General features: G+C 48.7%; 1 long non-coding RNA gene across 1 annotated transcript; it reads left to right on the top strand.

Annotated features, from left to right (window-relative positions):
* Nucleotides 1–3334: 3334 nt before the first annotated feature.
* LOC126507295 (uncharacterized) lies at nucleotides 3335–8029 on the top strand. Its single transcript, XR_007593478.1, has 3 exons — nucleotides 3335–3400; nucleotides 7159–7303; nucleotides 7690–8029. It is a non-coding gene; the product is annotated as an uncharacterized lncRNA (long non-coding RNA).
* The last annotated feature ends 2538 nt before the right edge of the window (nucleotides 8030–10567 follow it).

A 10567-nucleotide genomic window follows, 5' to 3' on the forward strand; every position in this document is an offset into this window, starting at 1 on the left:
CTCCCATGTAGTTCTGGGGAGTGGGGATTAAATGAAATAATAGACAAATGGGTTTGCACACTCCTGGTCTACATGGGGTCTTTGCAAGAGGAGGTGGGGGTAAAAAGAGACAAGCAGATAGACAGACAGACAGTCATGAAGCCAGAACCTGGCCTCATAAGCCCCTCCTCAGCGGCTGCTGTAATGTATATTGCCCTGTGTGTAGCCTGTCCCAGGCTGTGTTTAAAAGACAAGCCAATGGGGTCTTTAGGTGAAGGTGGGGGCTTATACTGTCAATTTTTGGAGGAGTAGGAACCAGTCAACCTTCCTGGATTTTCCTCCCAGTCTGGTCCTGTAGCCTTTATGAGAAGCAAGATTTTCTTAACTCTAAGTGGTTCTGAGGGTGCTCTCCCTGTCAAGAGAGAGAACAAGGACGCAGGAACAGTCCTTAGTCAACTGCTGGCTCCTGCTGAGCCACAGGCAGCCAACCCAGCCTCTCTCACTGTCTTCTGGTTGGGATGAAGAAGGAGGAAGAGGGGGGCCACCATGTCTACTCTGTCCCAAATGACCAAGAAGGGTGGTCTTCCCGCAGAGGTGACGTCTGAGCTGAAGCTATCCTAGAATCCCAGAGCTGAGGGGCTGAGTATCAGATGCTCTGGTCCAGGGTCACCTCCTGGATGCCTCCAGGGTCCTTAGGCTGCACAAGTGTCTGAGTGGGAAGAGGCTGAGGATGTGAGTGGGGGCTGGGAGACGTGTCTTTTCAGAGCCCTAGGTGTCCTGGCGGGACCGAATCCCAGCTCTGGTCCCCAGACAGGGCCACATTCAGGGTGGCTGGGCCTCCTTCTATTTCAAAAAAGAAAGTCTGACTTCTGTGTGTACAGCCTCGGTTTTTAAACCTCTCTCCCCACACCCTCCTCTCCCTCCTGTTCCTTTTCTCTTATTTCACGCAGTTTGTTTTCAGAAATCCTCCCAAGCCTGTGACATTTGCCTTCAGAGTTAGAATATTTTCTTTTTCTCTTTCCAGAGTGAGGCTGCTGGCTGAGATTTCCTTGGGGTCCTGCCTGCCCTGCTGGAGGGGAAGGGTGGGTGCAGCCCTGGGTTTCAGAAACAAGCCACAGGAAGCAACATTTGCACAACACCTTCTAAGCACCAGTCACCCACACACGCGTACACTCACACACACGTGCACTCATGTGCATGCATATGTGCTCTCTGAGAGATGAGGCCACCAGCTGCACTCAATCACCAGATGAGCAGAAACCTGAGGTTCTCCAGCTGTGGCCACGCAGAAAGCTGGGGTGGAACAGGTGAGGCAGTGGGGAGAAGGGAGGAGCTGTGGGAGACGATCCCCAAACCCTCTCAGCCAACGCTACAAAGTCATGGGGTGGGACTCGGGGTGGCCAACCACAGCCTCTGCAGGTACCTCTCATTGGCCTCATCTCTGTCCCCTCTTCCCTTCTGAAGGAAAAAGGGCAGACCCATGAGCCATCTCCTCTTCTTGGTGTGGGAGGGGGAACCAGGACAGAACCAGGCCTCAGGGAAGGCAGTCATGATTGCTCTTCAATGTGTTTGGTTTGGTCCATAATCCTTCTTCATTACTGTCACCAGAAAACTTCTGTCTCTATAAATCTCTCTCTCTCTCTCTCTCTCTCTCTCTCTCTCTCTCTCTCTCTCTCTCTCCCTTAGTCTCACCCTTTTTTAAAAATATCTTTGTCTATTTGCTTTGGAGTTTGTTTCTGTGTTTGTCTTTGAGACAGGGTCTCATTATATAGTCCTGGCTGACCTGGAACTCACTCTGTAGACCAAGGTGATCTTGAACTCACAGAGATCCACTTGCTTCTGTCTCTTGAGTGCTGGTACTAGCACGTGCCATCATGCCTAACCTGTTCTCACTCTTAATGAAGCTGCCATCCAGCACCCGAAATAAAGACCTTCAGCCTCGTTCTAGCCACAGCTGCCTCAGGTTAGGGTACACCAAGGCAACAGAGCCAAAAAAAGGGGAAAAAGGACAATCATTGGTCAGGGGGTAGAGGTGATGGTTAGGGACATCAATTACAGCCCACCCCTTACATCTAGGGTATACCTCCTTACTACAGGGCATGATCCAGCCTCATCACCACACCATTGAATAAACCCAGCATTGGGGTAAGAGGGAAAGACACTTGCCTGAGATTGACAGCCTGTCTCCAACCACCATGGAAGGAGTCATTAGATCACTCCTGAGATGTAATGAGAGCCAACCACTTTCAAGGTGATCCGTAAGCCCAACCCAATGGGCACCTTAGAACCCACCTGCATGCAGTCCCCCGCAAGGTGACTCAGGACGTGGTGGTTAAATCTCTGCAGTTGATGTCATCTTTGCCTGAGCAGGGGAGTGGACTCCCTCTGTGTGCTGCAGTTGAATACTGATTTAGTAACGATGGGAAGGACACAGTGCATTCAGGGGACTGGCCTCAGAGACCCCCCCCTCCCTCCCCAGGGTCTGCAAGCAAAGACCCAGCCACACACTCGTAGATGAGAGACTGCTGTGCAGAAGGTACCTTGGTCCCCTTCTCTGACGCAAAGGATCATGGGAGTTGTTACTTGTTCTCTTTAAATGAGCACATGCTTACGTTCCATGGTGAGAAAATGAAGCGCCATGCAGCTATATGTCAAACAGAGGTGAGGATCATGGCAGGGTGGGGTGCCGTGTCAGGAGGTGTAGTGATAGACACATGACTGCCATGTTGGCAATTTGGATGATGACGGCTGCTGTTGCTGTTGGAAACTGGGGTTCTTGGCAGGATGCAGAAGGTGTGGCTTTTGTCCTAGATACTGGCTGAGGGTTTGGCTGAATCTTACCAGCCACTCAGGAAGTTTCTACAGAGGAACTGACACTCGGTGCAAGGTGGGAGGTGGGGTGGGAACTCAGCGGGTCATGTGGCGGCAGGAAGGGCATTTCCAGGTGGGAGACCCAGCACACGTGATGGTCAGTCAGTTCAAGGTCAGAAAGGCTGAAGAGTGGGTGAGTTAAGGAGTTTGGGCAAGGGAGAAAGGCTGTAGAAGTGGGCCTGAAGGTCCCTCTTCCTGCCCACAAGTACCTATGAATGGTGCACACAGGGCCCCTTTCAATGCCCGAGTTCAAGTCTCAGCTCTGCTCCTTGTCAGCTTTGTGACTCTGGGCAAGTAGCTTTGTGCCTCTGAGCCTTGGCTTCTTCGGTGACAAAAATAAAGATACCGTGTGCCATGAAATGATGGAGGTGGGTCTTGTATCTTATCTGTTGATTTCATTGGTTAATAATAAAGAAACTGCCTCGGCCCTCATAGGACAGAAAATTAGGTAGGCGGAGTAGACAGAAGAGAATGCTGGGAAAAAGAAGCTGAGTCAGAGAGTCGCCATGATGCTCCCACTCCAGACAGACGCAGGTTAAGATCCTCTCTGGTAAGCCAGCTCGTGGGCTACACAGAATATTAAAAATGGGTTAGAACAATATGTAAGAGCTAGCCAATAAGAAGCTGGAACTAGCCGGGCCAGACAGTGTTTGAAAGAATACAGTTTCCGTGTAATTATTTCGGGCATAACCTAGCCATGCGGGCGGCGGGGTGCTGGGGACGCAGCCCCTCCGCTCCTAATTCAACAATGAAAGCTTATTATAGGAGTGAAGATTCATTCAGCAGTGCTTTTGGAAGCAGTGTTTGGTACCAGTTCTGCTAGATGCCAAGGACAGCTTGTTCTCGTGTGGCTAAAATGTTGCAAAAGACACAGTGGTTAAACAGCACTAACAAACAGGTGATCATGACATTGTTTGATCTCTGATCAAACTGAAAGGAAACTGAGGACTGTGGAGAGTGGTGAGAAAGTGGGGCCATGCCCCGTGAGGGTGTGGAAAGAAGACATGGTCACCAGGACGTGATGTGAGGATGGCAGGGAGCCAGGGTCAGGGAGTTCACCACAGAGGGAGAAATACAGTGAGAACCCCAGGGAGGGAGGCTGCTCGGGGTGTGGTAAAGAAACATTGATTCAGGCAGTGCGGCTGAAGCCACCAAAAGAGCTCCTGCATATACAAAGCAAACACTGGCTGAATTGAAGGAAGAAATTGATAGAGGCCACGTTAGCAGAGGGCTTCAATATCCCCGCTGTCAATAACAGAGGAAACAACCAGGCGGGCAATGGAGGAAGCAGGCACCTGAACAACCCTATTGACCAGCAGGATTCAAGTAACGGACATTCTCCAGGACAGGCCGTGTGTTAGGCTACAGAGCAAAACAAGTCAATAGAATTAGGAATATTAAAATCACACACAGGAGCCTTCCCAGTCAAATGAAATGAAGCTGGAAATCAGTCCTAGGCAGAAAATAAAAATCCCCACAAATATGTAGAAGTTAAGTAGCACACTCTTTTTTCTTTAAAACAGGGTCTCATTCCTGGCTGGCCTGGGACTCATTACACAGACGAGGCTGATCTCGAACTCACAGAGACCCACCTGCCTCTGTCCCTCAAGTGTAGGGATTAAAGATGTGTGCCACCACACCCAGCAAGCAATCCATTCTTAAACAACCAATGAATAGATCATAGAATGGCTAACAAAACAATTAAAAAATACCTTGAGAGAAGTAAACGAAAATCTGGCTGGAGAGATGGTTTAGCAATTACAGTTGTTTGCTGTTCTTGCAGAGAACCTGGGTTCGATTCCCAACATCCACATGGCAGCTCACAACCTTCTGCAACTCCAGTTCTAGGGGATCTAATACTCTCTTGTGGCTTTTGTAAGTGCAGTACACACATGGTACTCAGACACACACATATACACATTAAATAAATACATTTTGAAAAAAAATACAGTGTACCAAAATGTAGGGAGTGTTGTAAGAAGCAGACTGTGGGGGAAGCTTGCACTATAAACTTCCCTGTTGAAAGAGAAATATCTCAAATTAAAATCCTTACTTTATACCTCAGTAAGAGAAATCAGAGCAAACTGAACCTGTAGCCGTCAGAAGAAAGAAAACAACAAAGATTGGAGCAGAGCTGCGTGAAATAAGCAAAGAGGAAAAGAATAAAGGGAAATTGGTAGCACTAACAGTCCTCTAGAGATCAGCAAAATTGACAGACTCTTCAGTAGATAAACTAAGAAAAGAAGAAGGAAGAATCCAATAACCAAAATCAGGTATGAAAGAAGATATCACAATTGATGTCGCAGAAATTTAAAAGACTATAAGATAACGCTGTGGCATTGACTGTTGGTGTGCTGGGTAATCTCACAGAAAGGGCTAGATCCTTGGGAACGTAAAGCTTCCTGAGAAGAAAAAAAATAAATCTGTGCCATGTATATATGTATGTATATGAATGGATGACCTGGAACTAGTGAGGAAATTGGATCTATAACAAATAACCACACAGCATAAGCAGCCCAGGGCATGATAGCCTCAAAATGATACCAAACATTTGAGGAATTAACATCAACTCCATCTCACAGGGGGAAAAAAAGCTGCAGGGGAAGGAAAGTTATGAGTTCATTCTCTGAGACAAGTGTTCCCCCAGTACTGAAGCCAGGAAAGTGCCACCAAAAATCAAACAAACAAAAAACTCACAAGTTACAAAAAAAAAAAAAACAAAAAACAAAAAAAAAACACCCACACACTAATAATATGTTCAGGTAAAAACCCACAACAAAATGTGCACAAGGTAAGTTTAACAGAACTCCAGTGAAATGTGGAGGTTTGAACAGGAACTCTCCCCATAATCTCAGATATTTGGTCCCCAGTTGATGGCACTGTCTGGGGAGGAAGTACATCACTGGGGGAGGGCTCTGAGAGCTTATAGCCTTGTACCACTTCCAATGCGCTCTCTCTGCATCCTGAATGTTAAAGATGTGATCTGTCAGCTTCCTGCTGCAGCCGCCAGCTACCACACCTCCCCCACCACTGTGGGCTCTCTCTAGAGCCATAAGCCAAGGAAACTCTTCCATAAGTTCCTCTTGGTCAAGGTATTCTATCGCAGCCACAAGGAGGTGGCTAACACATCAGATTATTTCCCCCAGACTGCCAAGATGCTCTGACACACAAAAGCCAGTCAACACCATGCCCTGCCTTAGGAGGCAAAGGCAACCAGTCATTCCAAGCAGCAAAACATCTAGTAAGAGCTTAAATTCCTTTCCTGTTTAAGAACATTAACACACCTGAGTAGGAACAGAAGGAAACCACATCCTGAGAATCCACAGCCAAAGTCGCTCTCAAATGTAAAACAAAGAGGGCTTTCCATCTTGGACCAGGGACAGACAAGGGTGCCTTTCCACTCTGCTCCCATTCAACGCAGCTCTGATGGCCCCAGACAAAGCAATTAGTCAAGGAAAAATAAATACTTGGAATCTGTGATGGTTAACGTTGATGTCTATTTACCAGGATTTAGAATAGCCCAGGCCATGACTCTGGCGTGTCTGTGAGGCTGTTAACAGAGATGTCTAACTGAGGAGGAAGGACCCACCCAAAATGTAGGCAGCACCCATCCGTGGGTGGGTCTGGGACTGAATAAATGGAAAGTACAGAGTCCAGTGCCAGCATTCTCTGCCCTCTGCCCTCTGCTCCTCCAAGATGGGAGGAAGTGAGAGTCCCAGCTGAGCACCTAAAACATGGATGTACTCAAGTAGAACTTGAAGTTTACAACACGGATGAACCTTAAGGATGTCATGCTCATTAATACAAGATAGTGAGTTGCAAAAAGCCAAATATAAGACCAGTCTAGCTATATGAGACATCTAGATGAGGCCTCCCATAACATGGTTCCCAGAGAGAAGGGTCATGCCACTCAATAGGATTTCAGGCCTATGGAAACTCTCTGGCATTGGAGCTGCTGGTCTCACAGTCCAGAGAACGTCTGCAGTGCCACACTGATCTGCTCGTCTAAAATGACTGCAATGGTGGGTGCTACACAGGGTAAATACTGCCTTAATAAGCAAAAAATGTAAAGGCTTCAACCAGTGTGATATACCATATTGATAGTCGTCTCAAATTGGTACAAAAAGAAAAGAAGGAAGAATGGATGGGTGGAAGGAAGGAAGGGGGAGGAAGGAAGGAAGGAAGGAAGGAAGGAAGGAAGGAAGGAAGGAAGGAAGGAAGGAAGGAAGGAAAAAGACAGGCCTGGAAAATGATATCTACAAAGGACCCCAGCATCACACATCAGAGTCAAACCTCTTTCTCTTGCAGCCAGGAGCGAGGCTTTCTCCTCTCCATACCAGCGGGCTCCCATCTCAGCTGCGCTCAAGGGTTGACCCAGACTCGCTCTCCTGCAGGGAGAGCACAGACAAAGAACAAACCGCTATTGGCCTTAGAGACACACAGCTTCAGAGAAGTAAGCAGTGCCTGACTTGGGAGTGGGAACGTTGCAGGGACTGTGCCTCGCCGGTGGGGACACTGGAAATGTCTAAATGTGCCATCATTCCTCACCCAGCTTCTCTGAATGCTCTTTGCTGTCATAAGATCCCTTCTGATGGCTTTTTTTGGAAATCGCTTTAAAAGCCATTGCGTTAACCTATTGTCCTGTTATTTGGTTTGTCCTTTAGTTCTGTTTGGTTTGAAAAACAAATGCCATTTTCGTGGAACATGAGCAGCAATGGGAGGTGGGACCAAGACAGGACTATTGTCCCCCTCCCCTCCTCTTTCAAGTTACCCTCTGTCCACCGAAGCCTGTGTCCTCACCCACCCAGGCCTCCACTCACGTGCCCACTGCTTTTGCAGACAGGGCCAAGAATGACTGTGGACACTGCCTCTGCACACACTCCTTGAAGAGCTACCACTGCACCAGCCATGCAGCCTGCATTCTCCTCTGAGCATAGGTGAGCCCAATCCATGTCTCCCCACAGGCCAAACCAAAGGCCCTGCACAGGAGTGTGGTGGGGGGAGATTCAGAAACGTGCTGGTTGAGTTGAGTAGAACTTGACACAGAATCCGAACATGGCCCTGAGTTTGTCTCGGAGTGAGGAAAGAAAAGGCTTGGAAATGAAACGCCTCTTCCACAGCTCTCTGGAGAGCACACCCTTCTGCCTGTGACAATGGACTGTGAGCTTGTCTGGGCACACGCGAACATCACTGTAGGCCACACAGTGCTAATGTGTGAGCACTGGCCCTGAAGGTCATGAGTAGGTCACACAGACCAGCGCAGCTTCTCGCTAGTGTTTCTCCAGCCTAATCCTCCAGGAAGCTGACTGCTGTAGCTGGAGTTTTATTTAGAAACTACTAAGATGAGAAACACCTCATGATCTCAGAACAGATAAAACTGATCATTTATTACAAAGCTGGAAATTCAGGAAGAAGAGCCAGAAATGCTATGTAACCTTAATGTCAACTTCATAAATGAAAAGCCAACTCCTCAAGAGAGGGACAGAGGGACAGAAAAGGGGAAGACCACTCCACACCATGGTGACGGTGGCCCAGGCTGCAGTATGAACACAGATGAGCTCAGTGCCACAAACCATTCCCTCCTGTCCTGGGGCACCAGGGGCCTCCACTTTCCTCCTAATGTGTGTTCCACATACACTGCTTCTCTGCTTGATAACACACAATTCATTTAAGGCTCTCTGGTGGTCGCTTTGTGTCTCCAAAGCGTGTTTTTCACAGGAAGATCAATTTCAAGAAGGTACTTAAGTCTGTGCAACATAGAGCCATTAACCAGTGCTAAGTGGCCCATTGTTCACAGAGGGGTCTTTGCCTGAGACCCAGCCATGATAAAATTCTGCCCAGCCACCCCGTGGGGAACCCTGGAGCCACACTCCCAGCAAGGTTTTACAACTCTTAATTATTTTCTCTCCAACTGAAGTTCAGTTTCAATACTGAGTCCAGGGAGACCAATGAAGAAGCCGCAACAGAAAGCAAATTAGATACACAGAGAAGCCCTCCCACACAGTCCCCCTAAAGGTCTCTGCTCCCCAGACTTCCTCCATAGGTGGGGAACTATGGGAAGCAGAGAAAGTCTTGAATGTGTGTTGTTGACATGGGCACATACATGTCAAGGACCCCAGTGCCTCAGACTCACGGGAATGAAAGCAAGGCTCAGGAGGGTGACAAGCAATGATGGCAGTGTTTGACAGGGGTGTGCAAAAACTAGCAACTGAAGCCTTGCCTTCCAGGACGTTGACAGCCTGAGACAGCTGCCGGTAGACACTTCACACACAGATTAGCTCACCTTCTCCTGGGCTACACACAGCAAGCTCAGTGAGAGTCCAGAGCGCTGCATAGGCACGGCTCTATCAAAGCACCCACAGCCCACTTGACCCCAGCTTTTGTTCATATGCTTCTATGTCCTCTCTTAGTTCCCTTGGAGACCCCAGCTAAGGTTCCAGGACCCAAGACACACAGGAAGTGGCAGGGAACAGCATCTGGCTCCCCGAGCCCCGGTTTCCAGCATCCCACATTAGCCAGGCTCAAGGATGTCCGGGAGAAAAACATACAACCGAGATGTGCCATCTGGCCACCGCCGCTGGACCGGTTTCCAGCCGGTGTTCCAACCACCCTGATGAACCATCATCCTAGCTAAACTAGCCTAGCTCAGCCCAGAGCAATAGAACCACACAGCCAGTAAATCTGCAGACCACACACCCGGGAGAGAGGGAGGACTTCTCTATGTCTCAAGGCACCCTGACACTTGTATAGCTGAATCTGTGTGTCTCCCTCACTCATCCCTTTGTTCAGTCATTCAATAAGTGCTTGCTATGGGTTTGCATTCTCACTTTCTGCCCTCACAGAACATACAGAAGGCAGTGGCATTAAACAAATATAACAATAGCGAAAATAAATAATCTTTTGCTCTGAGTTTCCATAAAATACCCTACCAAGAAATTAAGTGGCAGCCTCATTGCACAGAACCGCTAGGTAGAAGAGCAGGCCCTTACAGGGAGGGAACTCACCCCGCTGAGTGCAAGGCTGAGCTCACTCTACACGTGGGAGCCTGGTGATTGAGTCAGTCCAAGGAGGGGGAGGAAGTGGAGCTGACATTCAGGGGCCAGCAGGGGGAGCAAATGCGCAGTCTGGCAGGATGGGAGGGGATGGCCATGGCCACAGAGCCTGGCACAGAGAATGGTCTCTGTCTTCTGTGAATGGCACTTCCCTGCTAGCTCACTGGATGCCTGTGAGTCCCTATTCCTCAACAGACACAGAGAGACACTAACTCCTCTTGGGTTGTTTTGGGCGGGCTGTGGATTATGAGGATCAAGTAAGACCATATGTGGAGAAAGAAAAAGTAGACCCAGGTCCTGTCACATGCTTCAGGACACACACACACACACACACACACACACACACACACACACACCGGCTCATGAAGTCATAGAACACATAGCATCCAGGCACCAAAAGAGCAGACATCAGAGTCTGCGCATCTGTTGACTCCTCTCGTCCCCCACCTTGCCAGCTCCAGCCTCCAGCAGGGCAGTCCTTTGAACAGAAAGTTCTGCTGCTCCCCAGGAACACTCACTGTCCTGGATAATTTTTACTGTTAACTTGCCATAACCTGAAGTCACCTCGGACGTGGAAACCTCAGTTGAAGAACTGCCAAGATGGGCTCCTATGCTTGGGGTCTGATCTGTGAAAGTCATCTTGACCGATGACTGCCGTGGGAGAG

The sequence above is a fragment of the Alexandromys fortis genome, unplaced genomic scaffold (assembly GCF_014885135.2).
Source record: "Alexandromys fortis isolate MF-2015 unplaced genomic scaffold, M_Fortis_MF-2015_v1.1 scaffold_26, whole genome shotgun sequence".
Taxonomy (NCBI): domain Eukaryota; kingdom Metazoa; phylum Chordata; class Mammalia; order Rodentia; family Cricetidae; genus Alexandromys; species Alexandromys fortis.